Source organism: Ranitomeya imitator, chromosome 2, assembly GCF_032444005.1.
Source record: "Ranitomeya imitator isolate aRanImi1 chromosome 2, aRanImi1.pri, whole genome shotgun sequence".
NCBI classification, from domain to species: domain Eukaryota; kingdom Metazoa; phylum Chordata; class Amphibia; order Anura; family Dendrobatidae; genus Ranitomeya; species Ranitomeya imitator.
This window is the reverse complement of record NC_091283.1, coordinates 620,377,784-620,397,932: the sequence shown is the minus strand read 5'-3', so window position 1 is coordinate 620,397,932 and position 20,149 is coordinate 620,377,784.

Below are 20,149 nucleotides of genomic sequence, written 5' to 3'. Positions count from 1 at the left end.
GGACCAGATGTTTTATCTGCCTGAACTTCTTCTATGTGTTAGAAGGAATCTGGTGGCAGGGAACATTAGGTTTATTAAATTCAGGCATATAACGATTACTGTGAGGTCGACAAGGTCTTTTTATATTAAATGCCTGGTGTTAAGGTTGTGAGATTATATGTAGCTCATGGCATGGTTGCTATATGTTGGGGGCATTGGGGAGTGGGATCTCTTATTATATGGTACTTACTTCCTGGGTCCTATTATAAGTCACTGGCTGTTAGTATAGCAATCCGTTAAGCCAGACAGTAACCCAGGCAAGAGCTTTAGTGCATTTAATGATCTAATAAGTTGCTTATTAATATGCTTATTAAAGGGGTTTTCCAAGATTGGAACAAATGTATGCAAACAATCAATAATGACAGCAAACACTTGTTCTAAGCCTAGACTAATCGTTTAATAAGGTTTGAGTGACAGGCCTCTACATTTGCGTACAGAATTTACTAAACTGTTCCTTCGTGGTTGCTGTTAATTTATATTGCTTATTAAGAAGTGATCATCTTCTAAATCTCTGAGAGGAAATATTTTGGTTTCATTCATATGCATATTTATAGAGGGTGACCTGTCAGCTAAAGGAAGTGGGCAGTGGGCAGGTGAGATCCACTGAAGACCAGCCTCTTAAACTACTCACCTGAAACATATAGCTTCCGGCTGGCTTTTAAATGTGTGGTTTTCTGTGAAATGCCACAACATTTCTTTAGAGTAAAATGTCATTGGCTAAAATTATAAAGTCTGTTACATTCTGCCCATGATTCTTCATGCTGGTGTTTATTTATGTGCACACTTTATGCTTTGTTTAATGCTGGTAAATACTTTTTATGTGTAGGGTTTATGCATTGCTGGTATATACAGTGCCTTGCAAAAGTATTTGGCCCAAAGTAAACTTTTCAACCTTTTCCCACGTATCATGCTTCAAACATAAAGATACCAAATGTAAATTTTTGGTGAAGAATCAACAACAAGTGGAACACAATTGTGAAGTTGAATGAAATTTATTGGTTATTTTAAATTTTTGTGGAAATTCAAAAACTGAAAAGTGGGGCGTGTAATATTATTCGGCCCCTTTAACTTAATACTTTGTTGCGCGACTTTTTGCTGCGATTACAGTTGCAAGTCGCTTGGGGTATGTCTCTCTCAGTTTTGTACATCGAGAGACTGAAATTATTGCCCATTCTTCCTTGGCAAACAGCTCGAGCTCAGTGAGGTTTGATGGAGATCGTTTGTGAACAGCAGTTGTCAGCTCTTTCCACAGATTCTAGATTGGATTGAGGTCTGGACTTTGACTTGGCCTTTCTAACACCTGGATACGTTTATTTGTGAACCATTCCATTGTAGATTTTGCTTTATGTTTGGGATCATTATCTTGTTGGAAGACAAATCTTCGTCCCAGTCTCAGGTCTTTTGCAGACTCCAAAGGGTTTTCTTCAAGAATGGTCCTGTATTTGTCTCCATCCATCTTCCCATCAATTTTAACCATCTTCCCTGTCCCTGCTAAAGAAAAGCAGGCCCTAACCATGATGCTGCCACCACCTTGTTTGACAGTGGGGATGGTGTGTTCAGGGTGATGAGCTGTGTTGCCTTTACGCCAAACATATCGTTTGGCATTGTTGCCAAAAAGTTCAATTTTGGTTTCATCTGACCAGAGCACCTTCTTCCACATGTTTGGGGTGTCTCCCAGGTGGCTTGTTGCAAACTTTAAGCAACACTTTTTATGGATATCCTTGAGAAATGGCTTTCTTCTTGCCACTCTTCCATAAAGGCCAGATTTGTTCAGTGTACAACTGATTGTTGTCCTATGGGCAGACTATCCCACCTCAGCTGTAGATCTCTGCAGTTCATCCAGAATGATCATGGGCCTCTTGGCTGCATCTCTGATCAGTATTCTCCTTGTTTGAGATGAAAGTTTAGAGGGACGGCCGGGTCTTGGTAGATTTGCAGTGGTGTGATACTCCTTCCATTTCAGTATGATCGCTTGCACAGTGCTCCATGGGATGTTTAAAGTTTTGGAAATAATTTTGTATCCAAATCCGGCTTTAAACTTCTCCACAATAATATCACAGACCTGCCTGTTGTGTTCCTTGGTCTTCATGATGCTCTCTGTGCTTCAAACAGAACCCTGAGACTATCACAGAGCAGGTGCATTTATACGAAGACTTGATTACACACAGGTGGATTATATTTATCATCATTAGGCATTTATGACAACATTGGATCATTCAGAGATCCACAATAAACTTCTGGAGTGAGTTTGCTGCACTGAAAGTAAAGAGGCCGAATAATATTGCACGTCCCACTGTTCATTTTTTGAATTTCCACATGATGTCATCATTGGGCAGAAAAGTATTCACATTGAATTTCCACAAAAATTTAAAATAACCAATACATTTCGTTCAACTTTACAATTGTGTTCCACTTGTTGTTGATTCTTCACCAAAAATTTACATTTGGTATTTTTATGTTTGAAGCATGATACGTGGGAAAAGGTTGAAAAACTCCAGGGGGCCGAATACTTTCACAAGGCACTGTACGTATGTATTTGGTTTATTCATGCTTACATATTTATGTACATAGTTTATTAATTTCTGGATGCTTTTCAGCAGTTATGAAGCAGCAGAGAAATGTTTGCACCATAGCTAGCAAGCAAGTGGGGGCGAGTAGCACTCACTACAGCAATAAGCTCACCCTTAGCTTAGTGAAGGACTAAGAAGGGAAAGTACAAAGCTCAAGCCTAAGCTACAGTCAGCATAGTTTGTCTCAGGTGAAAGTGGTAGAAGACAATAATTGCCACCACTGAGGCGCAGAGAAGACTTTTTCCTGTAAATATAGAGTGCATCAATTTTTAGGCATCTGTAATGGATGTCAGTTAAGCCCACCTGATACCGTGGATTCCTGAATCCGCAGATCAATGTGTACATATGGACCAAACGCTGTCTGGGGCATGAGGAATATCAAGGATTTGGACACATTGAAAACCACAGAACCAGAACAAATAACAGTATGTTATATACTGATTTGTTAGCCAGGAGGAAGGAAGCAGGATAAAAGGTATGCAGGAGTCATATGAGTTTTGCTTGATGAATGCACAATATCAACAGAGTCCAATAATAGTTTGTTATGCTTAACCAGAAGGTGGCTACCAGGACTGAAACTATGCAGGCATCATCAGATTAATGCAAGATGACTGCACAGTGTGAACTGATTGTGGATCAGTTTAAACAACAGCTGAAACAGGTATGTTTCTAACTAGTCTTTAAGAAGCGTGGGGAGATGATCTTCTCAAAATGTGATGAAAAATGTGTAACACCCAACATGGAGCACATCAAAAGAAACCAGCCATAGGTAAAGGGAAACAAGCTCAGCCTAGTGCATAAAATAAAAACACCTAGATCCACCTCCATGTCGGTACCGTTCCATCGGTATTGGCATTTGAATTTCTGGGACTTACTTAAAGCTATGTCATGTTAGCCCTGTGTCTAATCAATGCTGACATCACCACCGTCCCTGCATTTGGATATTTAAGTAATAAAGAAGAAGTGAGTGCTGTGGCTGGCCACTCTCTTTCTTTGATTGCTTACAATTGTGCTCAAACGTTTACATACCCCAACAGATTTTTTGCTTTCTTGACCTTTTTTTCCAGAGAATATGAATGATAACGCCAAAACTTTTTCTTGACTCATAGTTAGTGGTTGGGTGAAGCCATATATTGTCAAATTACTGTGTTTTCTCTTTTTAAATCATAATGCCAACCCAAAACATTCAAATGACCCTGATCAAAAGTTCACATAACCCATTTCTTAATACCATGTATTGTATGTATCATCAATGACAGCTTGAAGTCTTTTGTGATAGTTGCGGATGAGGTTCTTTATTTTATCAGATAATAAAGCTGCCCACTCTTCTTGGCAAAAAGCCTCCAGTTTCTGTAAATTCCTGGGCTGTCTAGCATGTACTGCATGCTTGAGATCTCCCCAGAGTGGCTCAATGATATTGAGGTCAGGAGACTGAGATGGCCACTTCAGAACCTTCACTTTGTTCTGCTGTAGCCAATGACAGGCCGACTTAGCCTTGTGTTTTGGATCGATGTCATGTTGGAACGTCCAAGTACGTCCCATACGCAGCTTCTGGACTGATGATTGCAAATTTGCCTCCAGCATTTGCTGATTATGTGCTGCATTAATCTTTCCTGCAATTTTGACAAAGATTCCTGTGCCTTTCTAGATCACACATCCCCAAAACATCTGCGATCCACCTCCGTGCTTTACAGTAGGAATGGTGTTCCTTTTATCATAGACCTTGTTGACTTCTCTCCAAATATAACATTTATGGTTGTGCCTAAAAAGTTTAATTTTGGTCACTCCAAATTACCTTGTTACAGAAGTTTTGAGGCTTGTCTTTGTGCTGTTTTGCGTATTGTAGGTGATATACTTTGCGGCATTTGCTCAGTAATGGCTTTCTTCTTGCAACTTGACCATGCAGCCCATTTTTCGTCAAGTGCCTCCTTATTGTGCATTTTGAAACATCCACACCGCTAATTTTCAGAGAGTCCAGTAGTTCAGCTGATGTTATTTGTGGGGTTTTCTTTTTATCCTGAACAATATTCCTGGCAGTTGTTGACGATATTTTTGTTGGTCTACCTGACTGTGGTTTTGTTTTTACAGAGCCCCTGACTTTTCCATTTAATGTTAGTTTTAATGCTGCTGATTGGCATTATCAATTCCTTTCATATCTTTTTGTATCTCTTTCCTGTTTTATACAGTTCAACTTCCTGTTCCCATAGAACCATTGGCAATTCTTTTGCTTTCCTCATGACTCACAATCCAGAAATATCAGTGGCTCAATGAAAGATGCAAGAGTCTGTCTAGACCCAGAAACTCACTCAGCTTATATTCACAGACACTGATCACAAGAAAACCGGTCACAGGTGAGGATGTTACCATTGGAAGCCATTCAAACCCATTTGTGTCAACTTCTGTGCACGTTATCAGGCCAAAATCACAAGGGTATGTGAACATTTGATCAGGTTCATTTGGATGTTTTGGATTGTCATTATGATTTAAAAAGAGAAAACACAGTAATTTGACAATAAATGGCTTCATCCAACCACTAAACATGAGTGGGGAAAAAGTTTTGGTGTTATCAGTCATATTCTCTGAAAAAAGGCCAAGAAAGCAAAAAAAATCAGCCGAGCTATGTAAACTTTTGAGCACAACTGTATATGTCTGAAGGCGGGGACAGTGATGCTAGCGTTGATTGGGTACAGGGCTTATGTGACATAGCAACCTCACATGAGCCCTGGAAACGTGAGTGCTGAATCTACTGAAACGGAGCTGACACAGGAGATGAGTGTAGGTGGTTTTATTTTAGTTGGGGCAAAAAAAATCAGAATGACAAGTTCTCCTATTAGTGGATAACCCTATTCAGATCTGTTAGGGTGAAGAAAGGTAGTCTGAAAGCTGATGCACCTTTGTGAAAAGTAGTGCCACATCTGAGAAGAGATTAGTAACTGAATATGAGGGACTATAATATAGTGACTGAAATGGATAGGCCCCAAATGTGTGCAAAGTGCCAGACCAGCTGCTGCTGAAAATTTCTACCAAGAGACGTGATTGAGAAAAGGGCTGTCATTAGGTACTTGTGTGTGCTGAGCTGCATTGAGATTAATGGCAGACTGTCTAAATGTCAGCCTTCTTGTTAAGACCATTGAAACCACCAAGCTTGTTGCCTCATATAATACGGCTAGTGTTGAGCGATACCTTCCAATATACAGATGTATCAGTATTGGATTGGATCGGCCGATATCCAAAAAATATCGGATATCGCCGATACCGATACCCGATACCAATGCAAGTCAATGGGACACAAATATCGGAATGTAAACAAGCTCTTTCTGTCCTTCTACATCCTGTTCCGGAGGGGGGAAGAGTGTGGGCGGTGCGTGGGCGGACACTGTGCATGTCTGTGTGTGCGGTCGGGGTCTATGCGGGCCTGCCAGGGGTCTGTCCGAGCCTCTCTGGGCTCTCTGCAATCTGCCGGGTCTCTGTGCAACCTGCCGGGGCTCTGTGTGGGCCTGCTGGGGCTCTGTGCGGCATGCCGGGGCTCTGTGTGGGCCTGTTGGGGCTTTGTGTGGCATACCGGGGCTCTGTGCGGCTTTCCGGGGCTCTGTGCGGGCCTGCTGGGGTTCTGTGTGGTGTGCCGGGGCTCTGTTCGGTGTGCAGAGGCTCTGTGTGGCGTGCCGGGGCTCTGTGCGGCCTGCTGGGGTTCTGTCCGGGCTGCCAGGGCTCTGTGTGTGTGTGCAGGCATCGTCCGATGGGACTACAAGTCCCATCGGATGATGCTTACTACAGTGACAGTGATTGACACATTAGCCAATGATGGGACAGTAGAAGTCCCATCATCCAGCTAATGTGTTGAACGAAAAAAAAAACCATACATACAACATACATAATACATACATACTACATACATACTTCATACAGTACATTCATACTTTACATACAATACAGATATAACACAAACATAGAGTTCATACTCACCATTACTTGTCACTTTGTTCCCCAAAGCCAATGTCATCTGTAAAGAAATATTAAAATAACAAACAACCAATATACTCCCTGTCCGCAGAAATTCACGAGTGTCCCACGACGATCTCCTGTGAAGAACGGCAGCATCAGCTGATGCGACCGCTCTTCAGGGGCTCCACGAACACAATGATGGGAGGAAGGTATCCTTCTGCAATGTATTTCTCTGCCGCTGTAAAAAAAATAGTCCCTAGTCTCACTTTTGGCATTGCTGTGTGAGAAATTTTCCCATGCAGCAATTGCCATAAAGTGAGACTTTGAACAAAAGTAACCTCAGTGATGCACTGCAGGGGCCATTACTATTGGATTAATAATGGATAGGCGTCTTATTGACGCCTCTCCGTTATCAACCCGGCTTAATGTCACCTTACAATAGCAAGGTGACATTAACCTCTTATTACCCCATATCCCACCGCTACATGGGAGTGGGAAGAGAGAGGCTAAGTGCCGGAATCTGTAAGATGCGCCATTTCTGGGGCAGCTGCGGACTGGTATTTGTAGCTGGGGGGGACAATATCCATGGCCCCTCTCTAGACTATGAATATCAGCCCGCAGCTGTCTGCATAGCCTTTCTGGTTATAAAATATAGGGGGACCCCACGTCATTTTTTGGGGGGTCCCCCTATTTCAATAGCCAGTAAAGGCTACGCAGACAGCTGCGGGCTGATATTCATAGCAGGCTACAAATATTGGCCCCGGGCCATCGGCTTTCCCCCTCTGGTGCAGAAAATTGCACAGGAGCCCACGTGTTTTTTTTCTGTTTTTTTATTTTTAATTCAACGCTCATTAAGGCCTCTTTCACACTTGCGTCGGTACGGGTCCGTCGCTATGCGTCGAGCCGACGTACCAGCGCACTTTGTGAAATTTGTGCACGACGTGGGCAGCGGATACAGTTTTTCAACGCATCTGCTGCCCATTCTGAAGTCCGGGGAGGAGGGGGCGGAGTTTTGGCCGCACATGCGTGGTAGAAAATGGCAGATGCGACGGACAAAAAAAACGTTCACTTAAGCTAATACAAGTCTATGGGTAAAAAACGCATCCTGCGAGCACATTTGCAGGATCCATTTTTTCCCAAAACGACGAATTGCGATGGATTGCTAAAAACGCAAGTGTGAAAGTAGCCTTAGAAACATCGGCCTTCCTATTATATATCTATGGATATATCTATCTATAGATATATTTATAGATAGATATATCTATAAATACATAGATGTTTGCTGTCAGGCACAATCCGGCGAGTTTTGAAAAAAACGGATCAGGCGGAGAAAAAATGATCCGGAAGAAAAAATGGATCCGGCAGAAAAAAACTGATCCGGCGGGAAAAAATGGATCCTGAGGAAAAAGCGGTTCCGGTGGAAAAAAAAACGGATCCGGCAGAAAAATACTGATCCTGTGGAAAAAACGGATCCGGCGGAAAAAAATGGATCCTGCGGAAAAAAAACTGATCCGGTGGAAAAAACGGATCCGGCGGAAAAAAAGCGGATCCGGCAGATAAAAACTTATCCGGCGGAAAAAACAGATCCGGCATAATACAAAAGGATCCTCCGGAAAAAACGGATCCGGCGGAAAAAACGGATCCTGCGGAAAAAAAAACAGATCCGGTGGAAAAAAACGGATCCTGCGGAAAAAATTGTATCTGGTGGAAGAAACGGATCCAGCGGAAAAAACGGATCCGTTTTTTTTCAAAACTCGCCGGATTGTGCCTGACGGCAAAAACCTGATGTGTGAAATCAGACAGAAATATTTGGATAGATACATCAATGTATCTATAGATATATCTATCAAAAAATATATCTATAGATCTATAGATATATCCATAGATATATAATAGAAAGGCCGATGTTTTGAAGGCTACTTTCACACTTGTGTTTTTAGTAATCCATCGCAATCCGTTATTTTGAGAAAAAACGGATCCTGCAAATGTGCTCGCAGGATGCATTTTTTACCCATAGACTTGTATTAGCGACGGGTGGCCACTCGTCCGCCCCCTTCTCCCCGGACTTGAATTTAAAAAATCGGGTGAAGTCACTGCTCTATAGGACCCTCAGTGACACAATAACAGGATACAATGGCTCCTGCAGTGCATCACTGAGAGGTTCCCAGAGTTCAAAGTCTTACTTTATGGCAATTGCTGGATGGGAAACTTTCTCACACAGCAATGCCAAAAGTGAGACTAGGGACTATTTTTTTTTACAGCGGCGGAGGAATATAGTGTGGAAGGATACCTTCTTCCCGTCATTGTGTTCCTGGAGCCCCTGGAGAGCGGTCGCATCAGCTGATGCTGCCGTTCTTCAGGGGAGATCGTCATGGGACACTTGTGGATTTCTGCGGACAGGGAGTATATTGGTTGTTTGTTATTTTCATATTTTTTTACTGATGACACTGGCTTCAGGAAACAAAGCGACAAATAATGGTGAGTATGAACTCTATGTTTAATGTACTGTATCTCTATGTATGTATTGTATGTAATGTATGAATGTACTGTATGTAGTATGTATGTAGTATGTATGTATGTACGTATGTAGTGTATATGTATATAGTGTGTATGTAGTATGTATGTAGTATGTATGTATGTATGTAGTATGTAGTATGTATGTAGTATGTATGTAGTATGTATGTAGTATGTATATAGTATGTATGTTTTATGTAGTATGTATGTAGTATGTAGTATGTAGTATGTATGTAGTATGTAGTATGTATGTAGTATGTATGTAGTATGTATGTAGTATGTATGTATGTAGTATGTATGTAGTATGTATGTATGTATGTAGTATGTAGTATGTATGTAGTATGTATGTATGTAGTATGTATGTAGTATGTATGTATGTATGTAGTATGTGTGTATGTAGTATATATGTAGTATGTATGTAGTATGTACATAGTATGTATGTAGTAAGTGTAGTATGTAGTATGTATGTAGTATGTAGTATGTATGTAGCATGTAGTATGTAGTATATATGTAGTATGTATGTATTATGTATGTAGTATTTATGTAGTATGTAATATGTATGTAGTATGTAAGTAGTATGTATGTGGTATGTATGTATGTAGTATGTAGCATGTATGTAGTATCTTTTTTACATTCAACGCCTTAGCCGGATGATGGGACTACTACTGTCCCATCATTGGCTAATGTCTCAATCACTGTCACTGTAGCAGGCATCGTCCGATGCGACTTGAAGTCACAAGCACAGAGCCCCGGAACGCCGCACAGAGCCCTGGCAGCCCGCACAGAGCCCCGGCAGGCACGTACAGGGCCCCCCCATGGTCACGCACAGACGCCGCCCTCACACACATGCAGTCTCCACCCATGCACCGCTCACACATCACCCACACTCCATTATAGTGCATAATTGCACTATAGGAACTTCCGATTCCAGTATCCGATATTGCAAAAGTATCGGAACTCGGTATCGAAATTCCGATACAGTGAATTTCGACTGATACCCGATACTTGCAGTATCGGTATGCTCAACACTAAATATGGCATATCCATTAAGCTTGTTTCCTCCCAGTGATTAAAGTTGTTGAACTGTAATCTGTGTGTGCCTAAATGTCTACATCATTGCTGAGTGAGGAACCAATTTCAGCCTGCAAATATGTAAAGGGGCACTCATTAGATATTGTGTTATATTACAAGAATGTACAGGAGATAATTATTTTACCACATGGTAAATCAGGCTTATGACTTGAAATTATTAACTTTTTTATTCCACGAAGAATCATTTTCTGGCTTATTTAATATAATTGTCCCTTGTTACTTTCACACTTTTCTTTTACTGCCAAAGCCAATTTATTGTTTAGTGAATTTTGTTTTGAAACATAATTGTAGTAGGAATAAAAGCAAAGAAAATGCAACTTAGCCACAGGACTGCTCATTGAATTATAGAGCCATTCTAAAATTGATGGCTAGAGCTCCTATCAGTGACGGAGGAAATGAATAACGTTCACTGATTTTATGGTAAATGTATTTGGCCTGAGTGTAATGTAGGAGTGAGTATAAATGACAAAAAGGGAAAAGCGCCCAGAAGACATATCTAAGTGTAATAAACTAGCATGATATGTAAGAATCTGCGCTAAATGGAAATTAAAATGATACAAACTGGAAAAGAGCATGTAGAGTGATCTGAAAGGATGAAAAATAAGTGATGGTTGATGTAATAGTGTTAGTGAATAAAATCTCTAGCACTCTCAAATTTGTGAAATATAAAACTGAAATATTCAGGTAAAAATGTCAGGCAAATAGAATTTTTCATATTTACCTTTGGTCTATCTATCTATCTATCTATCTATCTATCTATCTATCTATCTATCTATCTATCTATCTATCTATCTATCTATCATCTATCTATTTATCTATCTATCTAATTAAGCCCAGATGAGTGCTTTTGTGTTTGGGAGGGTTGGGCAAGATATCTGCATGGCAAACAGTAGGCTGACATCCATCTAATGTGTATGAGAGGCTTTAGGTTTAATACACAAGGCAGATGTCACAGTGCAGAAAGTTGACGTAAAAGGGTATTCCCATCTCCAAAATCATAGTTCTAAAATGTGAGCAAGAACTGGTTATTTTTAACCTGGCGAGAAGTAAGCTTTAAATAGCTATTCCCATGTTCAAGATCCTATTCAACATGCAGTAGATCTAATAATATAAATAATAATATTAGCAAATACCTCTACTTAGCAATGTAGTGTCGTTTTTTTGATTTGTTATGTTCCTTACTCCATGTGCACGGTATTGCAGTAGCTTATGTATCCATGAAAATGATGCTCTAACAAATGCCTACAACTATTAAAAATTACAATTGTACTAAATCACAGAGAATAGCCTTTGTGAATAATGCAAAATGATGTCATTGATCCAGGGGGCAATGTGATCGTATTGGCCCTTGGAACAACATACAGTTTTACACGTGACTATTCATTGCCACAGTATCTGACAAGGTTAAACAATGTGGGGTTTGATGTTGCGTACTTGTGCAGTGGCCAGATCCTACTGCATAGTGGATGGGATTTCAAGAAATTCCATGCCCACTATGCGTGCAGACGCCCGCGGCTCACCCGCGGAGACAAACATTGCAGCGCACCTTTCCAGATCGCAGCATGCCAATTTATCTTTATTTGTCTCCGCAAGATAAATTTCACCCGTACAATGTATTGGACGCAGTCAATCCGCATGGTTCAATGAGCACACGGGAATTCACCTGCATTCAATAGCCGGCAGCTGACATGTGCTGCGTCCAAAGCGCTGCAAATTACTGAACTTGTGCACATACCCTAAAGAAGCCGGGAAACAAGCGTTGAACAACTTCAATATTGTCAATCGCGCTCGTTTAGCGGCCTGAACTTTGCACATGTAAATATAACTGAAATGTTTATTTGTGTTGGTGCAATATGTGAGCATTTGGGGCCCCACTTTAAATTTTTACCCAGGGCCCCAGTTTGTCTAAAACCTGTCCTGCATCAGTTAATTCCATCCTGCATGCTAATTCAGCACATCCAAGACATGTCATCAATAATATACTCAGAGGCCAATTTCGAAGAGCCAAAAGAATTTGTTCCAATAATACTCTTTCAGAAAGTCAGGCCAATGATCTAAAGAAGAAATTCAGAGCAAGAAAATCTCATGAGGAGAGCATCCAAAAAGGCTACATATGAGCATGAAGCGGCGTACACTGTTAAATTCTAATCACAGTAGCAAAAAACAACAGGATGTTTTGAGATTCATCTCAACATTTAATGCAAGATCAGATGGGGTACATTAAGAACTAACTAAACATTGGAACGTTCTTCTATCAGAACTCATTTTGAGTACACGCTTACCATAAACTTTCGAAGATGTAAAAATTTGAGAGATACTTTGGTGCATAGCCATCATGTAGCAAACAAACCACCAAATATCTTTGGTTCCAGGGATATACCATGGGGATACAAATCCTGTGGGGAATGTGTTGTGTGACCAAATGTCGAAAGAATAACTGATTTTTTGGATTCCATAGAAAAGAAAAAATGTAAAATTACCCACACAATTACCTGCAGTGTGAAAGGCATAATATATTAAGCATCTTAACTTTGCAATTTAATGGTATATTGGCTTAACATCTTGGGAGTTCCATAGAAGGGCTAGGGAACATGTTCTCTCAATAATAGCAGAAAAAGAAGAAGAAAACCTCACAAAATTGACATCCCTTTCTAAGCTGCACCATAATGCAATGCTTCTATATTGAAAATCCAGGGGATTGATCTAACAATAGTAAGTTCTAGAAGTGGGAACTGGAAGCAAGCCCAGCACATAAAGAAGCTTGCTTGAGAAACACTCTGAACACTATTGTTCCTTACTGCCTAATTGAAAATATTAGTTTTTTCCAGTCCTTTGAAATTCACCATTCCCAGTGTGCTGATTCCCATGTTACCGTAATTCTTTTTAATTTGTTGTATTTTATTATTTATTGTCTTGTTCTGTTTTACTAATTATTTTTTTCATGTATTGCAGGAGTTGTAGAATTTACATACACCATAGCAGTTTCAATACTTCTAGGAAAGGAGGATGTGTGTCAAGCCCACTGGAGTTAAGCTTGTTTCATTATTTTTCACTTACAGATAAATGAGTTATTACCGGTATACGAAAACATATATATTTTTAAAAACTTTTAAATTAAAATTCCTTGTTTTTGCTATTTTTAGTCTGGGTTTTATGGTTTACTCCATTTAGATGCTTTGGTCATATTTGTATTTTCACTACTTACACAATTTAGAAAACCGATATACAGTCGTGTGAAAAAGGGTTTTTCTTTTGCATGTTTGTCACACATAAAGGTTTTATATCACAAAACAAATTTATATATTATACAAAGATAATTCAAGTAAACACAGAATGCAGTTTTTAAATGAAGGTCTTATTTATTAAGGGGAAAAGAATTCCAAACCTTCAGAGCCCTGTGTGGAGAAATGATTGCACCCCCCTTAAGACATAAATTAACTGCGGTTTATCACAACTTTGGGAAGCTTAGTTAAACTTCCCTAGCCACAAACAGGCCTGATTACCGCCACACCAGTTGGCAATCAAGAAATCACTTAAATAGTACCTGCCTGACAAAGTGAAATAGACCAAAAGATCCTCAAAAGCTAGGTATCATGCCGCAATGCAAAGAAATTCTGGAACGAAAGAGAAACAAAGTAATTGAGATCTATTAGTCTGTAAAAGCTTATAAAGCCATTTCAAAAGCTAAGCTTTGGGACTCCAGTGAACAACAGTGAGAGCCATTATACACAAATGGTGAAAACATGGAACAGTGGTGAATCTTCCCAGGAGTGGCTGGCTCAGCAAAATTACCACAGGAGCGCAGCGACGACTCATTCAAGAGGTCATAAGAGACTCCACAACAACATCAAAAGAACTGCAGGCCTCACTTGCCTCAGTTAAGGTCAGTGTTCATGACTTCACCATAAGATAGAGACTGGGCAAAAATGGCATGCATGGGAGAGTTCCAAGAAAAATACCCCTGCTGAGGAGCAAAAAGAGCATAAAGACTCATCTCAGTTTTGCCAGAAACATCTTGATGATCGCCAACACTCTTGGGAGAATATTCTGTTGACTGATGAGACAAAAGTTGAACTTTTTGGAAGGTGTATGTTCCAATACATCTAGCATAGAAGTAAAACAGAAAAGGAACATAATACCAACAGTAAAATATGATGGTGGTAGTGTGATTGTCTGGGGCTATTTTGCTGCTTCAGGACCTGGAAGACTTGCTGTGGTATTTGGAATCATGAATTCTGCTGTCTACCAAAAAATACTGAAGGCAAATTTCCAGCCATCTGTATGGCCATCTGTTCCTGACATCAAGCTGAAGAGCACTTGAGTTATGCAGCAGGACAATGATCCAAACACACCAGCAAGTTCATCTCTCAATGGCTTAAGAAAAACAAAATTAAGTCTTTGGAGGGGCCTAGTCAAAGTCCTGACCTTAATCCAATTGATATGCTATGGCATGACCTTAAAAAGGTGGTTCAATCTCAGAAACCCTCCAATGTGTTTGTATTACAACAATTTTGCAAAGATGAGTTGGCCAAAATTCCTCCACAGCATTGCTAGTTATGGCAAACTCTTGTTTTTGCTGCTAAGGGTGGCCCATCCAGTTATTAGGTTTAGGGGGCAATCACTTTTTCACACAAGACCCTGTAGGTTTAGATTTCATTTTCCCTTAATAATAAAGATCTTCATTTATAAACTGAATTTGATGTTTAATTTTGTTATCTTTGTCTAATACATAAATTTGATTGGTGATCTGAAACATTTAAGTGTGACAAACATGCAAAAGATTAAGAAATCAAGATCGCATCTCACCACCTGTGCACTTGACCCACTCCCATCCCACCTCATCCCAAACCTCACCACAGTCTTCATCCCAAACCTCACCACAGTCTTCATCCCAACCCTAACCCATCTCTTCAACCTATCACTAACAACTGGTGTTTTCCTCTCAAGCTTTAAACATGCCTCCATAACACCTATCCTCAAAAAGCCCTCTCTTGACCCATCCTCTGTATCTAGCTATCGCCCTATATCACTTCTCCCTTATGCCTCCAAACTACTGGAACAACACGTTTACCTTGAACTATCCTCCCATCTCTCTTCTTGCTCCCTCTTTGACCGCTTAAAATCTGGCTTCTGGTCACATTATTCCACTGAAACTGACCTAACTAAGGTCACCAATGACCTCTTAACCGCCAAGAGCAAGCGACATTACTCTGTCTTCCTCCTCGACCTGTCGGCTGCCTTTAACACAGTGGACCATTCCCTATTATTACAGACCCTCTCATCCCTTGGCATCACAGACTTGGTCCTATCCTGGATCTCATCATACCTAACAGACCGGACACTCAGCGTCTCCCACTCACACACCACCTCCTCACCTTGCCCCCTATCTCTCAGAGTCCCACAAGGTTCAGTCCTTGGGCCCCTGCTCTTCTCCATTTACACCTTTGGCCTGGGACAGCTCATAGAATCTCATGGCTTTCAGTATCACCTCTATGCTGATGACACACAGATCTACATCTCTGGACCAGACATCACCTCCCTACTAACCAGAATCCCTCAATGTCTGTCCACTATTTCTCTGCTAGATTTCTCAAACTTAACATGGACAAAACAGAATTCATCATCTTTCCCCCATCTCACGCGACCCCCCCAACGAACCTATCCATTACAGTAAATGGCTGCCCACTCTCCCCAATCCCACAAGCTCGCTGCCTTGGGGTAATCCTTGACGCTGATCTCTCCTTCAAACCACATATCCAAGCCCTTTCCACTTCTTGCTGACTTCAACTCAAAAATATTTCACGAATCCGTTCATTCCTCAACCAAGAATCTGCAAAAACCCTAGTCCATGCCCTCATCATCTCTCGCCTTGACTACTGCAACCTCCTGCTCTGTGGCCTCCCCTCTAACACTCTTGCACCCCTCCAATCTATTCTAAACTCTGCTGCCCGACTAATCCACCTGTCCCCCCGCTATTCCCCAGCCTCTCCCCTCTGTCAATCCCTTTACTGGGTCCCCATTGCCCAGAGACTCCAGTACAAAACCCTAACCATGACGTACAAAGCCATCCACAACCTGTCTCCTCCATACATCTGTGACCTCGTCTCCCGGTACTTACCTACACGCAACCTCCGATCCTCACAAGATCTCCTTCTCTACTTCTTATCTCCTCTTCCCAGAATCGTATACAAGATTTCTCTCGCGTATCACCCCTACTCTGAACCCTCTACCACAACACATCAGACTCTCGCCTACCATCAAAACCTTCAAAAAGAACCTGAAGACCCACCTCTTCCGAAAAGCCTACAACCTGCAGTAACCACCGATCGACCAAACCACTGCATGACCAGCTCTATCCTCACCTACTGTATTCTCACCCATCCCTTGTAGATTGTGAGCCTTCGCGGGCAGGGTCCTCACTCCTCCTGTACCAGTTATGACTTGTATTGTTGAAGATTATTGTATTTGTTTTTATTATGTATACCCCTCCTCACATGTAAAGCGCCATGGAATAAATGGTGCTATAACAATAAATAATAATAATAATAATAATAAGGGTACAATCACTATATCACACCACTGTACTTGGACATACTAGCATTCGTGTACATTAAAGGGAACCTTTCCCTCCCCCTGGCTTTTTTAACTGAAAGAGCCACCTTGTGCAGCACTAATGCTGCATTCTGTCAAGGTGGCTCTTTTATTTGGGGTCCCTTCCAATGCTGAAATATTTGTTTTTATAATTTGCCCACCATACCTGTAGTCTGTCCGGGGGGCATATCTTTTCCCCCAGAAACAAACGCCTCCCAGCCATCACTCATTTCCTCTCTGCGCCAGGCGCCGCCTCTGCAGTCGTTTACGTCCCTGGCGCCTGCGCTGTAATTTTTGGGGGGCATATGCAGGTTGTGCTGCCCTTCAACTCCCATCACATGATGGGAACTTACAGCGCAGGGGCCGGGGACGTTACTGAAGGCATAGGATGCGGCACCCGGCGCATGGAGGAAATTAATGATGGCTGGGAGGCGTTTGTATCCGGGGGGCATGTCTTTTCTACAGGTATGGTGGGCAAATTATAAAAAGAAATATTTATGCATTGGAAGGGACCCCAAATAAAAGAGCCATCTTGACAGAATAGGTACAGCCATAGCCAGTATATGGATAGAAGTAAGATATAACACCACGCAGGAAGTGTATATAAAAAACGCCTTTATTAAATACAAATGGCAAAATATATGTATATTTTAAATATATAAAAAATGCGTACAAGGACAAAAATTTATATTTACCGAGAATACAAATAAAAAAATAATAAAAATAAAATAATATATATATGTAAAAAATTTTTTTGGAATAGAACAACTAGCTGACCCCAACAGTAACCACATATAGGACCGAGGGTGTGGCTCCCCTACAATGTATATAACACAGGCAAAAGATCTGTATTTTATAGTAAAAAAGTGCTGAGTGGAATAAACGGCACAACAAATTCCTGTATATATATGCCAGACTGCACAGACCAAAGTGCAACGTGCCAAAAAAAATATATAAGACAAAATGGGGGTAAAAACACTAATATATCATGTAGTGAACATTACTAAGGTGCAAAGGGTGTGCAAAAATTGTTCCAAGACAGGTGATGAACAATCATACAGAAGTGGTCTATCTGGTCTGACTCCCTACCATGATGTTAGTACATAAGACAATAAAAGTGCCATAGTGCAATATAACCAGTAAGGCAGAAAAAGTGCCCAATAAGGTATCAAGTTAATACGAGCAGAGATGCTGCTGACTCTCTCTTACAGGTGGGGGTAATAGAGGCCACTCAAGTCCACAGATGGCCAAGAGAACCGCAGCAGCCAGAAAGATCCTAGCATGGAAAATACCAACAGGGGGAGCACACTATACCTCAATGAATAGGTCGGGTCAGCGGGGTCAGCCGAGTCCTCATACAAACGCGCCCCGATGCGCGTTTCGGATATTGATCCTTCGTCCTGACGAATATACTGGCTATGGCTGTACCTATCCCTTGGTGAGTGGGTTTTCCACTAAATTTTCCACAGCGCACTGGTCACTTTCACAAGATTATCTATATCAATTATTGCCTACGCGGCACGTGTATGTATACATAATACCAGTGTGACCTGTGGACTTGTCTAATCTTGACAGAATGCAGCATTAGTGCTGCACAAGGTGACTCTTTTAGTTAAAAATGCCAGGGTGACAGGTTCCCTTTGATGACACTTTTATTCTTACATTAATTCACAGTATGTTGTTTGCACGTACCTTCATTCTTCCACATGCAATGTTTTGCATGTTTATTTATTCTTTGACAGTTCTGTCCTCAATACTTTTCAGTATGGGTTTCATATATGCTTCAATTTTGAGGTTAACCAGCACATTTTTTATACACATTGCATTTCTTCAATGTTCTCAGGTACATTACTTTTCACATACATTCACCTATCTTATAAATTTCACAAGTCGAACTTATCTCATTTAACATAATTTTTTCATTGTCTTGCCACAATTGTTTGTATCACTTCAATTAATAAAATGTGATCATTCATTTATTAATATTTTTTATTAGTTTTAACGTCCGTTACTGACCCTTATAAATCTTCTTATCTTGTTCCATTTCAGGTTAACTTAATGATTTTATGTAATGGGTAGTACTCGAGACACCTTTATGCCTTATGACATCATATATGTAAACACGTTGTGGGATTGCTTCTCACTAGGGTGCGTTGTGTTGTGAGGCAACACAGGATGTGTTTTCATTTAAATCTCCATGCTATTACTGGTGCTTCATGAACCAGCCATAAGCAAAGGAAGAACAAATGGCCTTTAGTACAGGCAAAACAAAATAAACAGTTCTTGACAAAGTCCAGATTGCACAAGCTGGATAGCATCCAGGAGATCTGCTGAGGTTTGGAGGACTTCCCCTCCACACTCATAGACCATGTGTCAAACAACAAACTCCATTTTAACATCTGAACCACACCCAGAGGTGAGGTATGTTGGCAGTCTATCTCTCAGCTGTCCATAAAACCTGACCCAGATGCACCAAACAAGCCTCCTAGCACTGTGCACACTTGAGAAATACCCCAGGTTTACATCACAGATGTCAATCACCTTTGTGATACATACCTGCTGTCAACTATGTGCCCGTTAGCAACCTTACAAGGTATACACATTTACATGTATTCACTTCACTGTGTGACACCATTCACCTCATCACTTTTTGTTTGTGTTTAATTTTTGTGTTCACTCTCACACGTTTTGTCCACAAACTTTTATATTTTCAATTAATTTACGGAATCTTTCTGACTCCACATATGTATTACTTATTCTATTTTATAGTATGTATTTTAATTATTATCTGGTTAAAACGCATTTGATGATGTACACCACAGGGTCTGGGTTTATTTCTTTATTTTGGATTATTTATTTATGTATCTATCCAAGTCATACTGCTCTGCCTAACAATTCTATGGCCTATGGTCACTTTATATACCTGGTCACAGCAATAGTCTCTTTGCCGCTTGTAGCTCACAAATGATCTCTGAGCATGGTGAAACACATAATGCATTCCACTGTGATAGCCATTTAATTTCTTTAGGCATTGCGCTGGTGGAGTTCACTATGCGTAACACCATGGTAGATAGGTGTCATTTCTGGACGCTGAGCAGACTTCCGATTTAGTGGAATGCATTATGCATTCCATCATAGTTGCGTTTGGCCACATGGCCATTTTTCTAGCTTGGTGGAATTGATATCTTAATAATATGACCATCACAGAGCACATGGGGATGGCGTTTTTCACCCACATCACCTGGGATATTCTTGGGAATGCCCAGTCAAATGACTACTCTGCATGGTCCTCTGCCTCCTATTATATTGATAGGTGGATGCATCTGTCCATGTGTTGCATCAGTCAATGAGGCTGCTCTGACTCATTTCCTGACTAACTCCCATATTTTTATTAAGCCCTG